Here is a 13,713-nt window from a genome sequence, read left to right as displayed (position 1 = left end):
CCAGCTTTCTTTTATTTTTGAAATGTTGATTTAACTTTAAAACAGTTTTTTTTATTTTGAAGTATTAATTTTATTTTACAACCTTTTTAATTTTGAAGTGTTTTTATCATTTACCACCCTTTCTCATTTTCAAGTGTGGATTGAACCCACAACCTTGGCATTACGAACAGCACGCTGTGACTAGCTGAGCTGCCCGGCCATATGCGAGGTTATGCAAAGTTAAAGGTCAGCAAGGATTCTATGGTGTAGCGGTGTGTCCTCTGAATCCAGGCATCTGAGTGCAAACCTCTGTGGAAACTTGATGCGTTGCATCTGACATCTTCAGATTTGGAACCTCAAACTGAAACAAAGCAGAGAAGTTCAGTTTCTGTAGTGTAGTGGTTATCACATTTGCTTAACACGCAAACGGTCTCTGGTTCGAAACCAGACAGAAACAGCTTTTGTACGTTGTGCTTTTCACAGGGTGTTTGTGATACAACAAGAGTCCATCCATCCATTGACCTCCAGTCTGACCTTCATGTTTTATCTGTCCTCCTCTAAATGATTTTTTTCCTCATCCTGAATCTCCTTGAAAATATTTCAAGGTTTTGTTTCTTCGTCTTGCTTCCTGAATCTCGACAGTTAATCTGGAATATTCTGGTAAATCTCCCTACCCGGATGAACCAGTATTCTCAGTCTGATTCTTGACATAATTCCCACCCTGATGCCGTTGACCTGGCCTTACCTTTTCTCCTGCTGAACATCCAGGTTATCCCGTCTTCATTAGCGCTTTACAAACTTGAAACTGACTCCTTTTTTCCTCTAAACATCATTAACTTTTTAATTATTTGCTCCTTAAAGATCATTTTATGTCCTTTGTCTCGTGTTTTATGTCCAAAAATCCTCATTTCCAGGCAGGACAGAAAAGCCCTTGTGGATTTAAAATTAATTAAAATAAAATTTTCTGGATAATAGCAAAAGCTTCAATTTATTTTCCTTTCATATTTTTATTCAAAGGTTTCATCTGCTGCACCTGTAACGTTCTGCCCACCTTGAACTGTTGCTAATCGATGTTGGGCCATAAAGCCCGTCTGCGGCGGAGCGCCGTGTCTTATTTATGAAACTGGATGTGGAGCGGAGACCGGGCCGCTGGAATAACTCCCAGTTAATGAAGCAGATGGTATTTCCACAGCAACACCTGGGAAGTCCAGCCGCTCCGGAGGCGGGAATTAATCCCACTTAGAGTCTGAAAAAAGATTCATCCGCACCTCGTCCCGGTTGTAATAAACACTGTTTGCACCGAACTGAACTGAACTGAATGGGTTAGGTTCAGAAAGCTTCTTGTAATCCAGCTCAAAGGTGAACCCACAGATTAGGATTAAAACCATCAAAAAATTATTAAATTCTGACTAATAACTTTGATTTACAAGTTTTTTTCAGAGATCTTATTTTCTTCTGAGATTTTTATTTTTTTCACAGATTTCTCTGTTTCTCAGATTGGAATCTTTTCAGAATTCCAACTTCTCTCTGATTTCCGACTTTTTTCTCAGATTTCCAACTTTTTTTTTCTTGTATTTGAGACTTTTCCCAAATTTATATTTTGATTTTTTTTTTCGCAGAATCCAGATTCTTTTTTGTCTCAGATTGGAATTTAATCAGAATTCTAAATTTTTTCCTCAATATTCTGACCTTTTGTCTCAGATTTCAGATTTTTTTTTTGTACTTTTTTCTCCAATTTTTTACTTTTTTTTCATTCTCAGATGTGTCTTAATTATATTCAAAATATTCAAAAAACTGTTTCTGAATTTATATACCTGAATTTTAAATTTCGAAACTTCTGAGATTAAAGTCAGAATTCAGTTTAAAAACAATCGACACGAACTTCCCTCATTAGGAGCAGAGACATTTTTTTCTAGTGGCCCTAATCCTCTCCCGTACATATCAGTATGGGACTAAACCAAAAAACTGTCCAACTCCATGTGTAGGTCCTTTTATAAGGTAATATGGACTCCTGCAGTGCAGAGTGAAGGCTCGGTTGGAACCTTGTTAGCAAGGAAAACACTGGAACATGACAGGATTCAGCAGGAATGTGAGGAAAACCTCAAACTGGGCTCCAATTACTGCATTCTGTCCTGTACAATAATAAGTAATTATGACTAAAACGAGCCCCGCTGATGGCACGCGGGTCATAAAGGAGCCGCTGTTGGGAAATGAGAAACACGCCGAGCAAAACTCACCCTCCTCTGAGTCACGTTGGTCCAGCTGAGACACATTTAGAGACGCAAACAACCCAAAGATTTCTAGCTGACCTAGTCAAAGATTCACCTTCTAAAAAACACAACAGGACAATGATGGATGGATGGATGGATGGATGGATGGATGGATGGATGGATGGATGGATGGATGGATGGATGGATGGATGTTCGTAAAGTCAGCATGAATCTACTTATTTGTTGTTTTCATATAAAATATTTCCCTTCTCTTCCTCTCCCAACAGGAAAGGCGGCCATCTTTGACCTCTTCTCCCTCCCCTCGCCTCTTCCTCCTCCCTCCCCAGCTGACCCTCCCCTCTCATTGGTATTTGAGCGATGTAAGCTCCTGCCTGGCACATTTCATGGCTAATCAATGCGATCACCGCCGCAAACAGCCGATCAATCGTCCAGATCGCCGCATCATCCGGTCCGCCCGCCACCATGAGCGATGGCGACACCTGTAATTGGATTCACTCCGCCAAACAACGGAGGAAAACCGCCGGTTCAGAAAAAAATGAGACAATTACACCCAACAGTAATGCCCTGCGTTCAGACCGACTCATATTTATTCTGAGAGGCAAAGCGGAGCAGAACGTTCAGCAGGCGCTGCTCAGATGTGTTTTATTGAATTTGTCAGGCTGTTTCCTTCTCAGAGGCCCGATCTTTTCCTCTATCTCTTGTATCCATCACACACACACACACACACACACACACACACACATACACACACACACACACACACACAAACAAAATGAAAATGATGGGTTTCTCCCAGCACCCTGGGCCCCGCTCGACCCCTGCACCAGATTAAATCTGACACTCATGACCAGCTCTGACAGCGGGGGAAAATGCTGCGGGCCGGGCCGGGATCTGGAGCGGGCTGAAGTGTTAGTTTGGAGTGACGGACTAATTAGGGCTTTCCTGCATCTAGCTTTATTTTCATATTTACTCCAGGAGCCAAGCAGCATTCCCAGACCTGTTCGGGAGAAGGAAGGTATTCCTGGACCGGAGGAAGGCAAAGATGAGGCTGAAAACTGGGATAAAAGCCACAACTACGCCCTCTGCTGGTGAAAACGGGCACCGCATGAGCATCATGCAGGAATCAGGTTCAGTAATTTAGATGTTTATGGTGTAAAACTGAGAAAAATAAACTATGAGTGCTGCACAATCAAAATATATCAGTAATAATTTGAGTTATTTATTTCTAAAAAGGAAAAAATGGGGTTCATTTATCAAAGAGGACATATTTTCACCATGTTGTTCATTTAATTATAAATGACCATTTCAACATGAAGAATATTTAGATACAAACTATATAGCTATGTAGCTATAAGATACATATTTAGCTGACAGCTGCATATTCAGTTAGCAAACTACATACTTAGCTCCAACATTTAGATAAGTATATTGTATTTAGCTTCAAACTAGATATTTCAAGCCAGCACTGAGCTAAATATTTAGTTAATTATCAAAATAAATATTTAGCTCCAAATTAAATAGTTAGCTGTAGTTAGCTAGCGTCAAACTAAATATTTGAAGCTAGCTAAATATTTAGTCATTTAGATGTCATGTCCTTTTTACTCTGTGCGGTCCGGTTGGGTCGCACTGACACTGTTCGCTTTCATGAGAAATCTGAAAGCTGCTAAAATCTGACACTACTCCATTTTTGCTTGGTGCAGCGCCCCTACAGGCGAGGAGGGGAACAGGATTTTTATTTAGTTTGGATCAGCTTACACTGCAGCGTGAAAGCGAACCGCAGCAGCTACAAATGTAACAAATGTTGCAACTTTGATCCCAAATTGAATCAAATCTGCCAAACTATCAGGTGTGAAAACACATTAAACTTCAGACTTCTCCTGCAGAGCCAAAACCATCAACCAGCTCTTATTCTCTTCTGAACTCAGACTCTGAAATGAAAATATTTTACTAAGCGAGCCGATAAATTTATGGAGCGGCTTTCTCTGCGCTGCAGTAAATCATTCAACATTGTTATTAACATAAAACATTATGGGATAAATCCCTGCAGCTGTAATAAAGCAAACAGCTGTTAGCGGCCAAAAGTCCGCGGCCCTTTTAGAAGACGAATGGGATGAAATCACACGAATGGAAAACATCCCTCAGGTCAAAGCGCATGAATACCCACAAGCCTTAGCATGTACAACACGTTACTTTATCACGAGTCGTATTTCCTGCGGCGTAGTTTGGGACCGATTTGTCCCCAGGGATAATAATTACAGCCTCTAAAGTTTAGCTTTTTTTGTTCCTCTGGTGATTTCCTGCCCCATGAAATTAGGCCTGGCTGCGTCCATTCATCATCCCATTACCTCCGACTGCTGCCTCTATATATAGAGCCGCTGTGGAAGGAGAGCAGAGAGGAAGGTGGCAGCAGCAGCAACATCAACATCGCCAGCAATCACACAATCACAACGCGTGATTACGGCTCGTTAGCCGAAGCAGAGAGCTTTCCAAGAAGCAGCGTTGACCTTTGTGTTGCATTAAAACAAACATCTCAGAGGAAGATGGCATCATTTGCTGTCTTAGATCTCCGATAGCTGCATCTCACCAACCTGCTTTTTATTTATTTATTTCCAACATTTAAATTGGTTTTTCTGATGGAAGCTCTTCCTTGTTTATACCCAACATAAACTCTGATATGAAATTAAAACACAATAAGTGAATTAGCTGCAATATTATTTTATTCTCTCGTTCAAAACAAGAAAATCAACATTTTACACGTTGATTTTTCTTAAAAAAACTATTTTTCCCCATAGCACTTTATAATTTACAGAGCTTATAAAAAGTATATTTTTATTGCTTCTACAAGTTAATTATGAGCAAAAATTTACAAAAAAATAAAACCAAACTTTAATACCAAAGTGAAAACTGATTTCTACAAAATAATGACAATGAGAAAAAATATTTAACAAAGTGATTGCATAAGTATGACAGAATACTAAGAAAAATTATTTTAAAAAAGTAAAATTATGAGAATAAAATCTTAATACTACAAGAATAAAGTAAAAAATTACAAAAGTAAACTTGGAATAGTATGAGATTACAGTCATATTTTGAGAATATTGTAATACTACGACTTCATTCTTGTGCAGCTTTATTTTTGTAACATTATGACTCAATTCTTGTAATATTTTTTATTTCTTAGTCCGACCCCTCCGTTGTACATAAATATTCACTTCTTTAAACTGTAGCTAACCTCTCTAAAAATACACATTTTGGCCAAATGATCTGGAGCTCCATTTAGGTTGCTAGGTAACGGGCGGAACTCTGCTGGCGTTGCTAGGTAACAGCGCAGCGCTATCAACTGCAAATTAATAATTGGAAAGTTTTTGAAATGGGTCATTTTTCAGACACTGAAAACTTGACCTTATTGCCAAAAACAGTGTTTTTTAAGTGTTGAAGTTGATTTTAGGAGCAATTTAGACTCAAATGGAAGCATGAGTGTGGGAATTTTTCCCTTCTTTTTGCCTAATTTTTGATTTCCTAAAAATATTTATGCAGTCCCTTATTTTATGTTAACTATTTTTTATTTTATTGCCATTATTTTTTTTTAAAAAAAAGTTTTACTTTGAATCATATGGTCTACTTTTCTATTTTCTTGTCTGAAAAGCCAAATTTTTGTAGTTTATGATTGATTTTAAACGCAGTAAAACATCCAAAGGGGGTGAAAACTTTTTATAGGAGCTTTGAGCTCCTTTTCTTCCAGGAAATATGTTCAGAGAGCAACAATTAAGATAAAGGTTAAACGTGTTAGACTAACAGTGACCCATGCTGGTAGCACAGAATATGATGGGGACATGTTTGACTTTTATGGGGAAGAAGAAACAAGCGGCACCACTTGTCCTGCTGTTTATTTGACAGACCCGTCAGTCGGACAGGAACCTTTTAACCGACCCATAAACACACTGCGCCTGTGGTTTAAACAAAGTCTGAGCTCCAACACTTCGTTTCTACGTGAGAACAAGCCTCTCTTTTAGTCCTACAGCAGTAGGGGGCGAGGTTTATTTTGAAAGGATCAAGTAGGAACACATCTATGAAAAGAGTTTGACCTCTGACCTTATGCTGAGTTTAGATTAAAAAGGTGGCGGCGGGTCGGACCCAAAAGGCCGTCGGCGCTGTGGCGTTATGTCGGTGGGAAAACGATGAAGCGGTGAGGGGTCACGGCGGGGTCACGGGGCCAAATGACATATTTCTGCCTCCAACATGTCGGATCTGAACGTGTCAGTCAGAAACTTTACGCTTTAACGTAAGCATGACGGAAACGTTTACAGGAGACGTCAACGGAGCAACGCAACGTCAGTAATAAACCGGCAGACGTGTTGCTGTGTGGAAACATGGCTGATCGCCGTGGAGACGAAGCTACAGAATGTAACTCATCTCACTGGGCTGCAGCAATGTTTCAGTGCTAAGATGTTCTATGGAGCTAAACTGGGGCCAAAAAGTTTGGTCTAAAATTATATATATTGAAACTGGAGAAATAATTTTGCGACAAAAAAGGATTTAAAACTCAAAAAACGATAGTGAAACTGAAAAATAACTTAGAAATAAAAAATAATTTATATATATTTGAAACTGATGAAAAATGTGAGATCTGAAAATAAAGATCTGAAACTAAAAGAAATATTCTGAAACTTAAAAAATATTTGAAACTAAAAATAATTCTGAACAGAATAAATGTTTGAAATCAAAAAAATCATACTTCAACCAGGAAAATAATTTTTTTAAATCAAAAGAAAAGGGAAACTGAAAAACAATTCTGAATTTGAAAAAAGATTTGAAATTGAAAAATTATTGTAAAAACAGTCATAAACTAAAATAAATACTTGAAACTGGGAAACAATTTTTAAAATGAAAAATAAAATTGAAACAAAAATAATTTTGAAATTGAAAAAATAAAAAAGAAACTGAAAATGTATTTTTAAACTGAAAAAAAAAACAACCTAAAGTTGAAAACATTTTTTGGAATTTTATTTGTAAAAAAAAAAAGTAATTAAGTGTGTTAACATTTTTATTATATTAAATATTACGTAATAATCCAGTTGAAATGAACGCGTCAAATTTCAGGTCCTAATTAACTGATACACGAGGGTCGGGTTGGTCCATATTTGAGAACCAATTATTTAAAGAGATTTTTCTACAATCTGCTCAGTGACATGTGGCTTTGTGACCAAATGTTTCATTTTTAATGAGGATCAAAAAGTCATCTCACTTTGACAGCGGTGACAACCAACACCAGTCTAAGGCCCACAAATGGCCCCTGCACCACACTTTGGACACCCCTGCACTCTGACGAGCATTCTTTGAAAATATGCAGATTTCCTAATGAAATAAAAGCCGAAATCCAGAGTAATTTTGACAGATTGTTTAATCTGAGGAGACAGTGGGGAGGTTTTCCTGCGTTGTGTGGGTTTCAAACAGTTTTACGATGATTAACAAGCAGTTAGCTTCCACCTCCAGCCCCATTGTTCTGAATCTGAACAATTAGAAAGCAACAATGGGGGAGTGGGCGGCTGCAGCTGCATTTTTGACTTTACTGGGCCTCAGATTTGTCCGTTTGACGGCTCAGCCGGGTTTTCACCGCCCACAAACCGAAACGCAGATCAAACAGGATCTGAAGCTGCATCCGAGCAAAACCTGTTGGGAAATATTCAAAGAGAACTCAAATAACAACCAAATCCGATCATTTCACCCCCAAAAAAATCCCATCTGAGGTTCAAAGTTGAAAATCTTTTTCTTTTAAGACATTTTCAAGTTTATCTAGAAAATTTTGGAGATTAATCTCAAAATTTGTTGTTATTACGTGTTTCCCACAAGATATTAAACTATAGGGATGTTTTTTGTTTTTTTTCTCATATGTCACCAGACGGGCTCCGTTCGTTTTGAACTTCAAGAGTAAAATATTTGTGAGAAAAAAACTCAAGAAATTTTTGAGAAAAAGTTCCAGACTTTTTTTCTTGAACATATTTCAAGAATTTTTAAAAATAAATTTCTAGACAAAGTGGATTTTTTTTTTCCTGTTTTGAAACTTAGAAATTTTTTTAAATTCAACTTTTGAAATTCAGAAATTTTCAAATCTTTTCCCTAGAATTTTTCAGACATTATTCTCTAAATTTCTGAGATTTTTCTTGCAAAATGTTGTCTACTCCCTTGGTTTTTCTAGAAATTTTCTGACTTTTTAAACTTTGAAACGTTTAAGTTTTTTTCTAGGAATTTTGAGATTCCTCTCAGAATTCCTGATTCTTTTTTTTCTAGCAAATTTCTGACATCTCATACTCAGAAATAGCCATGTTTTTTCTAGAAAATTTTGGAGGTTAACCTCAGAGTTCAGAGCTTTTTCTAGCAAATTTTAGAATTTTGAAACTCAGAAGTTTCCATGTTTTTTTTCAAGAAAATTTCTGAGATTAATCTCACAATTTCTTGTTTTGTTTTCAAGCAAATTTCTGACTTTTGAAACCGAAATTTTCAGTTTTTTTTCTGAAATGTTCTTTTGTTATTGATCTCAAAATTTCTCATTTTTTGGTGGAAATTGAATCCTTTCTATCTATTTAAAATGGCCGTAACTCACCATCATAGAACCGAGCATCAAGCCTTGCAGTGGCTTCAGTAATTGTGTTGGTGGGAAACTCAGGCAGCAGCAGGCCAACAGGAACGGGGCTGCAGATGGTATTCCGTCTCTTTCCTCCAATTCAATACACAGAAGCAATAAAGGAGTAAATAAACAGTTCAACCTTCATTAAACCTGAAGATTTGTGGCTGTTATTGGTTTTTTTCTGCTGGTGAAGCGGCAGAGTGCAGTGGGAACGTCACGAACTCCGTTTCCCCACGGTGACCGGCCGCCTCCTGCACCGTTAATATCCATTTGAACTCAATCTGGTCCGCTCTGCGTGACGCCACATCAAATACTCAGCCTTCGCTTTTGTTTTGATGTTAACGAGAGCTCAAGCAAGCCCGCTCTGATGTTCTTTACCTCATAAATGTCTCCCTTTTCCTGCTCTCATCGTATTTCCTCGCCGGTATGTGTCTCCTCTCCCTGCCGGGAACTAACTCGAAGCATGTTTGAAAACAAGATGGCGGCCCGGGCCGAGCCGGCGGTTGATCGTTACAGGGGATCAACGGAGTCAGCTGATGGAAAGGTATGTTTTCACTTAAGGCTAGTCAAAATAAAAATGATGAAAGACATTTCACAATAAAATAAAATATGTTTATAAAACATTCATAAAGGAAAAGTAGTGAAAAGTTGGAATACCAAATACCTTGTAAGTGCACATATGCAGCAGCCTGATGCTGTTACTCCTGCTCAGCTTTTTACTTTTCCAACTTTTTTTTATATTTACCACTTTTGAACCAGCTTGTGAACAAATAACAAATAATATAAGTATATTCTGTTTTATTCTAAAACTAATGATGTTCCAGTTATTATTCAAAATCAATTAGTCTGGCGGATTCGGTTCAATCGGAGACCAAAGTTGCAACATTTGTTCTTTTTCGGCTGTTGTGGTTCACTTTCACACTGGATTGAGTCAAACAATCCAAGCCCTTTGAAAAACCTGTTCCCTTTCTCGCCTTTTGGGGGCGCTGCACTAAGAACTACAGAAGAAAACAACATGAAAACTTCTGAAGACACTGAGCGCAACTTCCTTTTTCACAAAATGTAAACAAAAATGCAGTGGCGATTGCAGGATTTCTCTTTTGTCTTTGGCTAAAGACCACTAGCTAACTCTCCTGCTAGCACTAGACTAGCATGTTTGTTTTGGTTGTATTTACCCAGAATCCCTGGCGCTGTAGTCCACTTCCTGCTTTTGGATCAGTACCAAAGTTTTTGGCAGTAAGTTTATGTTTCTTAGTGTCTGGAAAATAGAGAGGGCTACAAAAATCTTCTGTTACCTAGCAACCCCAGCAGAGTTCCGACTGTTACCTAGCAACACAAGCTGAGCTCCAGTGCATTTGGTCCACTGGTTTTGTTGCTTCACAATAGCTACTAGAAAAGACAAGTGTTTGTTGTTGACTTACTATCATGAAACTACTTGCTGCTTTCTTGTTGGTTGTGCAGGAGACTCCACTTCTGCTTTTCTAAGATGTGTAGTTACATAACTGCACATCCAAATAAGCAACATTTTTTTTGGGATTTAAAGTGACAAGAGGTGCTGAAGTCAAAATGTAAAGAATAAAGTTCCTTCTCCTTCACTTCCTAATGATTAAAACAAACAAACAAACAAACAAAATACCTTCTGGTCAGAAGAGGAAATAAAAACAAATCTGTATCAAGTAGGAATGAATCTGAGCAGATCGAGGATCCTTATCACAACCTGCTAAAGATGACAGCTAATGAGTTTAAAATCCAATCAGGTGTAAGCGTTGATGATCATGGCGGCGGTGATCGCTCAGCAATCATCATCATCGCCGCCGCAGTGATGAGGACAACAAAACCCAGAATGTGATTACAGCGAATGGGAGAGACGGAGGCGGCGGACGTTGGAATTGGAAAATATGAAGGTACTTTGTATTGATATACGCGGCGAGATTTAATTTACTTCCAAATGAAACATTACTCGTTCTCCAACCTTACCAGAGAAATGAACATTAAGGTTCCTTAGGAAATTACAGATTAGCGTCTGATTGGTGTTTTTACACGTCGGTTCTCAACACTCATAATGTTCCTGTTGGTAGGAATAAAAAATATCATAATGGAGGAAAGTTTGAACCTCTGAAAGGTGAGAAAGTTACAAAAACCCATCATGAACATGTTCGAACTAGAGTTTCGTCTCTTGGGGTCAGAATGACGTCCTGCTATCGTCTGAACTTTTCACCTTTGACCTTAGTGGGGTTGATTTTCACAGATTTTAGTTCTCATTGATTTTTAAGCTATTTCTTTAACTAAACCTGTTTTATTTTTCTACAGATCGTTTCCCTGCTTAAGTTCAAATCTGGGCGGGATTTGTGTCAAAAACACACAAACATGAAGGAGTTTATCTGGGAATCAGAGCCTGGAGGAAAACCAAAGAGCTTTTTATTTATTTTCCCAAAGTGTTCCTGGCTCAACGTTTCTGTTTTCTGTGAGAAGCAAAATCATTCACGCTTGTTAAACTTGTAACACTTTATGACATTACAACTACAAAACCCATGTCAGTGTGTCGTTTTGGGTTTTAAAGAAATTCATGAATGTAAATTTGATGGAAAATACAAACTGCTTTGCATAAGAGTCCAAGTTATGTGGTGCAATCACATTTCATGTTTAGATTTTGCTCCTCGGAAATGAGACCAATAGTTTCCAGTATCTTCAGGACGTTTGGTATGTTTTTCTACCAGTTTTACACAGCTATGGAGCTAAATTGGTGCCAAAAAGCTTGCTAAAGAAACATCCCATCCATCCATTGTCCTACACCCTTGTCCCTTAATGGGGTCAGGAGGTGCTGGTGCCTCTCCAGCTAACGTTCCAGGCGAGAGGCGGAGTCACCTGGACAGGTCGAGAGTCTGTCACAGACTAAAGAAACAATACTGAAAAGAAATTGAAACTGTAAAATAATTTTAAAACTGAAAAAAATAAAGATCATTAAAAAAACGGTTTTGAAAATGAAAATTAATTTTAAACCTTCTGCATTATTTTTTGATTCAAGCTGGAAAAGAATTTTGAAATAAAAAATTAAACTGAAAGATTATTTTGAAATGGAAAAAAAAATTTAAAGTGAAATTTAATTTTAAAACTGAAAAAAAGAATTGAAACTGAAAAATTATTTTGAAACAAATACGTTTTTAAAATTTAAAAATAATTTTGAAACTGAAATAATTAAACAGAAAGGTCAGTTTAAAACTGAGGTAATCATTTTAAGCCTGAAAAATAATTTTGTAATAAAAAAACATTACAGAAATAATTTTAAGACTAAAAAATATTTAGAAAGTGAAGAATAGTTCAAAACTACAAAACAAACTTTATGGCCCCATTTTAGTTCCATATTGGTGTTTTAGTAATGTAACGCTGCATAATAAAGTGATAATTTTGAAGTTTGAATCCAGATTTCCACTGAATCTGAAGCATCGTCTTGGTCTTCTGAACATTTCTGGTTCCCCTGTTGAAATGAACAGCTTGTGTTATAGATCTATAGAAATAATACATTTAAAGGACAAAAGTTTGAAATCCCAAATGGGAAGTTTTTTTTAAAGTAATGAAACCTGAAGCTGTCCATATCCAGGAGTAATTCTCTCACCATGTACAGATTTTGACATTGTGATCATTCTGAAACCAGACCTCAGCATTTATAAATATTAAAGTTTATGGCCTGGATTTCACTTTGGATTAAATTAGTAACCCTGAAGCATCTCCTTCGATACAACAATCAACTTTACTACATGAGTTCAGATCCAGGTGGTTCAACTCATTTTACTTCATTTAGTTGAAGCTTTAATAACGAGATTTAACCCAAGATTTGCTGCATAGTTTGACTTGGTTTCATTTAAGAATTAATCTTATTTTTAATCCAAACTGGGCTCAGATTAAGCAACTAGATGATGATTTATTCAAACATTTTTTTTTTCTCTCTGAACTGAAATTCTGATTTATATCAACTGTTGGGCCAAATGTCTGAAAACAAACCTGAGTGAATAAAAACTCAAGTTTACCATGAATTTATGGCAGATTTTAAATACGAACCCTGGAAAAGATGATGGATGGATGGATGGATGGATGGATGGATGGATGGATGGATGGATGCTTTGAAACCATTAATCCCAAGTAACTTCACAACTTTTCCTCTTTTAAATTTTTTTATTTTGCTGTTTCAGGTTAAAAACATGAACAATAATCATTTGTTCCCATAATATATTTGTTACATGAAATTCTCACAAAATGAAATAAAACAAAAAATAACTTCAAGTTTGGATCAGAAACCGCTCATTTGTACAAACAATAAAGCTTAAAACAAAAGAAAACTCATTATTTTTATCTGTCCAGATGCTGAAGTCAAAAACTTTCATAGATAATAAATCCTTGTTTTTACAAAATTTGATTTTTGTCTAAAGTAGAAAACATAGAAAGATATGAAGAACACAGATGATCGGATCATCTCCAGTTTCCTGACTTTAAATGATGATCAGATCCAAAAATGATTTATTTGTTCTTCATCACTGAGATCTTCATCGGTTGAATTTTTATTGGTTCATCAAAAGTGAAGAAGAATGGAACCATCTTCTGTGTGAAGGTGTGTGTGAAGGTGTGTATGTGTGTGTTAGTATCCAGGTCAGAGAAGGACAGCTTTCCTCTGTCCCAGTCCAGATTCACTCTGATCCTCTGGACTTTATTCTGGATCGAGAGACGAGTGGGAGGAGCTGATGGACAAGATGCTGAGTATCCCAAGAAATTAAACTCTACAACCAACAATCCAGACTTTATGGCTCCCTTCCTCCTTACAGACTCTTCCAACACACCAAGTTTCCAGTATGAACTGTCTCCAACATCAACATCCCAGCTGTGGTT

The 13,713-nt window shown here is 37.2% G+C and overlaps 2 long non-coding RNA genes and 1 other non-coding gene across 3 annotated transcripts; 2 read left to right on the top strand and 1 right to left on the bottom strand.

Moving 5' to 3' along the window:
* Window positions 1–363: 363 nt before the first annotated feature.
* On the top strand, window positions 364–436 carry trnav-aac (transfer RNA valine (anticodon AAC)). The gene has a single exon. It is a non-coding gene; the product is annotated as a tRNA-Val (tRNA).
* A 7,157-nt stretch (window positions 437–7,593) lies between these two features.
* LOC103129809 (uncharacterized) lies at window positions 7,594–9,353 on the bottom strand. Its single transcript, XR_475121.2, has 3 exons — window positions 9,214–9,353; window positions 8,812–8,925; window positions 7,594–7,880 (listed from the first exon to the last, which is right to left on the bottom strand). It is a non-coding gene; the product is annotated as an uncharacterized LOC103129809 (long non-coding RNA).
* Window positions 9,302–11,445, top strand: LOC103129808 (uncharacterized). Its single transcript, XR_475120.2, has 3 exons — window positions 9,302–9,379; window positions 10,593–10,739; window positions 11,146–11,445. It is a non-coding gene; the product is annotated as an uncharacterized LOC103129808 (long non-coding RNA).
* The last annotated feature ends 2,268 nt before the right edge of the window (window positions 11,446–13,713 follow it).

The sequence above is a fragment of the Poecilia formosa genome, unplaced genomic scaffold (genome assembly GCF_000485575.1).
Source record: "Poecilia formosa unplaced genomic scaffold, Poecilia_formosa-5.1.2 Scaffold579, whole genome shotgun sequence".
NCBI classification, from domain to species: Eukaryota; Metazoa; Chordata; class Actinopteri; order Cyprinodontiformes; family Poeciliidae; genus Poecilia; species Poecilia formosa.
Note: the sequence above shows the minus strand (reverse complement) of the source record. Positions and strands in the feature narration are given on the sequence as shown.